General features: G+C 35.5%; 1 long non-coding RNA gene across 1 annotated transcript; it reads left to right on the top strand.

Annotated features, from left to right (window-relative positions):
* The first annotated feature begins 901 nt into the window (after positions 1-901).
* Positions 902-4305, top strand: LOC118162883. Its single transcript, XR_004748699.1, has 2 exons — positions 902-1006; positions 3544-4305. It is a non-coding gene; the product is annotated as an uncharacterized LOC118162883 (long non-coding RNA).
* Positions 4306-6362: the final 2057 nt, after the last annotated feature.

Genomic DNA, 6362 nt, shown 5'->3' on the forward strand with positions numbered 1-6362 from the left:
ACAATAAATCTTACTGTCTCCCTATGCTGAGTCTGTTTTGCCCGTCACAATAATTACTGCACAATCTCCCTGTTGTTATCTCAACCCTTGAGCCCTTTTCATTGTATTTTCTCCCTGTTCCTCTTGGAGGAGGGGGAGTGAGAGAGCAGTTGTGGTGGAACTCGGCCACCCAGCTGAGTAAAACCACCACAATAATATATCCCAAACTATTTTAAAATATACTTACTTCTAAGCAAGGTATGATATTTAGTGTTTGTATTGCAGTTGCTGCTGTTGTTAATAAATTTTTGAGGTCTGGATCAGCTTTGATGGAATGACATAGCATATTTCAGGCTGAAGCTTATTTCAGTGGAATGGATAAAATTATATTCCTGTGAGAGTTTTTTTCAAGAGGTGAGTATCATTGCAAGGTAGATTTGATGAAGCAATTGGAAACATGACACTACTATCTTATGGGAATTCTTCTTTCCTTTGTGTTGTGTCACTTCCCTATCACCCAGCTTCAGTAGAACTCAGCTCAAAGAGCACAGCTGGCTCTCCCTATTCACCAGTTCCTAACAAGCAGAAAACTCGGGGCATTCAGTTCCTCAATAGCAGGAACTGGTTTGTGTGGGTGGTTTTCATTTTGTTGAAATATTAGTTATGACTGTTCTCTTTCTTTTTCATCACATTGTAATTCCTTAACTTAGAGTGGTAGGACAAGAAATGAGGTAAATTATAGTATGATCTCTCTTCCAGATGCCAGCAGCAGGCAAAATGCTTCTGCATTTAACAAAGGTTTTAAAGCCTCTCTCACCATGGTAGATCCCTAAAGAGGCATCTTAAGGCTTTCCACAGTATGTATGAAAACAATTTAACAGCAGTGGTGTATAGTGTAAGAGAGAGGGAGGAGACAGTAGGACAAAGGGGTGAGGAGCTGAGAAAAGTAGATGGAGAAGAAGCAGACGTTGGCAGAGACTGGGAGGAAGTGGATGAGAACTGAGAGACTGATGGGGAATTTAGCAGGGTGAGTTTTTTATTTTTTAGTTTTCCTTTTTCTGACAACTTGCAACCCCTCCTGATCTTGAAGATTCAGGACAAGTTTAAACAAGGTGTATTTCACAAGGTGTATTGTCCTTTTTCCCTTCTGTTTCTGATTGCAGGTCCCTGAACCTCCCATACTGCTTTTCCATGGGAGGGAGAAAATGAGGGAGTGAGAGGGAGAGAAGGGTGAAGAGGGAGAGAAGGGTGAGGGAGGGAGCAAGGAAGGAGGACACAGCCCTTGCCATTGTGCAAAGAATGGTGGGCTGGACAATAATAGAGTCAGGAAAGGGGAATGGTGTTTAGATGTGGGAGGTATGAGTGACAGGGTAGGCACTGCTGTTCTTGGGAAAGGGTTCCCTCTCCCTTTCACTCCACTCCCTCCAGCTATCTTTGTCCTGCGATGGCAACTGTGCTGTGTTTGCACTGGTTCCTTAACCTGTTATCCCTACCACTGTTCAGGTGTTAGTGGTGCACTTTACATTAATGCAAGAGGTTAGAATTGCTGTAGTGGGTGTAGTAACCAGACCTGTTTGAAATATTTGGACAAATCTGATGTGATTTTGAGCTTAAAAACTGTAGCTATAAAAGCTGAATTTACAAACAAATGACAAAGAGCAAAATCTCCTTATTGTAGCTTGCCTATCAAACATTTTCAGAGTATGTGCAGAAAAAAAGGGAGGGGTGAGAGGCATGAAGAGTTTGTTCTCTTTTTATTTTTTTATTTTTTTCCTTTTTGCAATAACTTCAACCATGAAGAATTTGAAAAAGTCTTTGCAGTGTGTAAACATTTGGCAAGGAAAAGAAAGATTATTTTTAACAGTAAGTTTCTACACTTCTAACCACCTGGCATGATCGCTTGTTTAGTACCTGACAAACAGTGAGACTCACTAACAGCTAAATATTTTCTAGGCAAGGTGGGGAAGCAAGAGGGAGCAGGGGGAAATCGATGAACAGACAACTTTGTGGTGACATTCTCATCATATGAGCTGGAAACTGGAAGCTTGAAACAGTATTTGCACCCTGAGTCATCAATAATTTTCAAACATCTCCCTCAATAAAAGATGCGGGCCTGATGGATGGTGGTGGAGTGTTGATTTTAACTCTTCTCTTGGCTAAATTGCTTGTTGGCATTGGTACACATAAACAAACCAACCAACCCATTTTATGTGCACCCCCAACCCATTTTATTTATTTTTTAACCAGTAAGTATTCTAGCATGAAGCTTTTAAATATTTTATATCTAGAGTGCCTTTTTCATTAAGAATACACTTTTATTTCCTGACATTGAGAAAATGGATCAGGATCATCACTTAAAAAAATTCTGTTTAAATGCAGATTTTGAATGGTTGCCAGGACTGAATAAAAAATCCCTGCAGAACAAACACTATAAAAATCAATAGCATTCTCTCCAGGGAGGTATATTTATCTGGTCATGTCTCCTTGCATTTCACTATAGTACTTCTTGAGGTTTTAAGACTTTTTTCTTTCATAAAAGCTATGCCCTGTACCTGACTAAGCTAAAAACAATTGTTATACTCTGTGGACCTTAAATAAATAACTGATCATCATAATTAAATAGGCATTTCTTAAAGATCTTTTTAATTTCCCATTTCCAGTATTCCAAGGAAGAATTTGCAATTCTTTAACTCTGTTCTTTGACATGTTATTGGCTTGCACATATATATTTACATTTGAATAGACCCGCTCATGCATAACCTCAGGTTTCTCTGCATTCCCTGATACTCCTTTTTCCTTGTTTGTTTGTTTTGTCATTCTTTTTGTGGAGGGGGAAGAGAACTAGTCAAAAAGAAAAAAAAAGGATTTGGTCTTGACTGTGAATTCTCTTCCTGTGCTTTCTGGGGAGTTCTGAAGAGATGGCATCTAGCACAGGCCAGTAACAGACAAAGTATAGGAGTATAGCAGTATACTCAAGCTGGTATATCCATTACTATTACTATTACTACAACAGTTCTTCTTTACTTTCATGTAATTCTTAGGTAAATTTTCCTGTTGTGTAAGAAAATAAATAAATTCAAATACAAATTTTACAGTAGCATAAGATTTCTAATTCCAACCTTAGTAGACTAAACAATGGAGTCAGTATCAACTAAGTTTCAGGCTTATAAATTGAATTTGGCTGTAACTCCGGGAAGAATACACTTATACAAAAGTTAAGCAGAGTGGGAGGTTACTGTGAGGTGAGTGTTGGTGTCTTTCAGGTGGTAAGTGATAGGACAAGAGGAAACAGTCTCATGTTGCACCAGAGGAGGTTTAGATTGGTTATTAGAAAGAATATCTTCACTGAGGAGGTAGGTGACCAAGCATTGGTACTGACTGTCCAGAGAAGTGGTGGAGTTCCAAACCCTGGAAGCTTTTATATTTGTGGACACGACACTAAGTCACATGGTTTTATGATGGGTCTTGGTAGGTCAGGCTGATGGCTGTACTAGATGATCCTCAAGGTCTTTTCTAACGTAGAAAATGTTAGAAAACGATTGTATGAATCTATGATTCTAATAGGGAGCATTCACAGAGAAGATCACACTGAAATTGAAGAGGCTGCAAAAGAATTAGGGAGTACATGGAACCTACAACAAGTCTCCAGTATGTAAAAACGTATTTATCCGCTATTTGTTTTCTCTGTTGGCAGATACAATTTTGTGCTAATGCTGAAGTGTGAGAATATGTTAGCAAGGAAAAATGTTTACTGACCTGCCCAGTCAAACTTTAGAAATGAACTTAAGGCTCCAACTCAACGACACTAAGCATATTAATATTCTGGTCTATGTAATACAGTCATGACTTGCAAGATAAACTGCACAGACCTTTTCATATTTCACAAAAGCTTTTCATATTTTTAGAGAAATCTAACCCTGAATATGGCAGCTATTTACATGTCACTTCTTTTTTAAAAGATTTTTCACTAGTCATGGTAATATTTCTTGTTATGAAAGCACCTGCTTACATTTCAATGACTTCAGAGAGATGTAAGTATGTAAGAAAACACTTAAGCTCATACTTGAATAGTTTTTTTCTCAAGTGAGAAATTTAATTAATAAGTGTTAGATCTGTTCACGAATAAAATTAGACATGTTCCTAAATTTTTAATGAATTAGTTAATTGTTCTTTGATATTGCAAAATTATCCATTACTGAAACTAGTCCCATGAGTACTTGAAGATTTATATTTCAGCCTTTCATAATACCAGAGCATTCTAAACATTGAGTATGGTTTCTACATCATTTTCCTCTTTGTTACTAGAAAATATTTCTGTCAATTTGACAAAAAAAAAAAAAAAAAAAAAAAAAAAAGATTCAGTGATGCAGGAATGCCCCTTTTATCTTCCTATCAAATTATTCATTCATAAATAAAAGGAATAAAATTATCTCATCTTTTTTTTTCAGATAACAATGAAATGTAGGCAAAATTCATACTTTCATCTTTTGAAAATAAAGACATATCTGAGCAAAAGCTGCTTCATGCAACACTCAAAGCTATTAAGACAATGTGGAAAGTAAACAATAGCTCTTATTTATAATATTTTATAAGCAGGCACACAATCTGAGTTTCAAGCTGACTGCTCTACCTCAATATTTCTGACGTGTTATTATGAACCAGTATATATATATCTACATCAAGTTAAATGGTATTTGAATTCTCTGAATAGTTGCTGTCCTATGATTGTTCTTTTTTTCTCAAAGAGAACAAAATAGTACCTTTAAATTCCAGAGTTATTTCAAAGTTATCAGGTGACTGAAACATTTTTATTGACATGCTTGCTTTTCGAAACTAAAATTACAAATTTCAGCATGAACTCAGGAATCCTTAGAAAAAGAAGACAACCCTGTAGCTCATCATGTATTATTCTGTTTTTATTTATACTCGTGCTAACCTTTATTAAAATTATTTTTATTGTTATTATTATTATTCGTGTTACTTTCTGTAGAAACCACAGACACACTAACAAGAAAGTGAAAGAAAACATTCAAAAAAATCCACTGATTTTTTGGAATGGTGCTAATGTTTACTAAAAACATAGAGAAAAAAACTATGTAGGTAGTCTTTTTTTTTTTTTTTTTTTTTTTTTTTTTCCTTTTGATGAAACAGAAAGGAATTTTCCAAAAAAAATTATTGCTTTGGAAAGAGTATGTTGAACATTTTAAAATGGGCATTTTCATGCATGCAAGTGGTTTGTATGTGTACAGTGTTTTACTATCACTGTCACTCCTACTGCTCATTAGGAACTGGGCAGCTCAAAAAGGCTAATCAAAGTATTTTGTAGTACTCAATTTAGATGTAGCGAAAGATTAGGACCTTCTAAAATCTCAAGAAAGATTAATATATTTCAAAATAGAAATAATGAGTGAGCAGAAAAGTTCTCTTTACATACTAAAAGAGAATAACTAAATTGAGAAAATGTCATTTTTAAATTTTTTTAGGTTTTTGTTTTGTTTTTACTTTTCTTAATACTTCCCCATAGAACTGGTGTCATGGGAATGTGTTTAAACAGTTCCATAAAATTCCAAATGTATATAGAGCCACTTGAACATAAAAAACACTTGCAGCTGTACTACCTAATTCATAGCACCCAATCCTACTGCTTCAAGGAATAAATTAATTGACAGATGGGATCAAGAAGTCCACTGTCCACAGAATACCACATGTGAAAGAATTATGAGGAGGTTATGCTTTACAGAAATGCTGTATTGGATTTGATGGACCACTGCTTTGCTCTGGTCTAGAAATCCGTATGGTCTACATGGTTACCTCAGCTGTGGTGCTCAGCACTGTTATAAGGATAAATCTACTGGTGGACTCTTTGTTCAACCTTCTCTTCTCTGCCCTTCTGCCATCCAAACTGTAGAAAAGTATTGTGACCCTTGAAGAAAGTCCTTAAAGAAGTAATCAAACCAGTAAGATGTTTGGTTCCAAGAACAGAGGCACCTAACAGTTTAAATCCATGCTGACTTATTTTTATTTTTTTCCCTTTCATTGAAGTTGCTCCATAGGAAGTATGGTGTCTTCTAATGTTATGACTCTGCACTGAGTGACATTTTTCAGGATACAACTTCCCTGACTTTCAAAAATACAAGGGACAAAAAAATCTTCAAACTCTTAAGAGCTGCATATGCTGCATATGCTTTCTTTGTAAACGAGTATGAATGTTTTTTTTTTTTCTTTTTTTTTTTCAAAGTAAAAAGAGAACCTATGAAGTATCTCACATGAGAAATTAGAATAGCTGTCTACTGAAAAACAAACTAATACCTATAACACACATAGCTTATAATCAAGAAAGGTATTAAGAAAGAAAAAAAAAAAAAAAAAAAAAAAAAAAAGGA

Source organism: Oxyura jamaicensis, chromosome 2 (genome assembly GCF_011077185.1).
Source record: "Oxyura jamaicensis isolate SHBP4307 breed ruddy duck chromosome 2, BPBGC_Ojam_1.0, whole genome shotgun sequence".
Taxonomy (NCBI): domain Eukaryota; kingdom Metazoa; phylum Chordata; class Aves; order Anseriformes; family Anatidae; genus Oxyura; species Oxyura jamaicensis.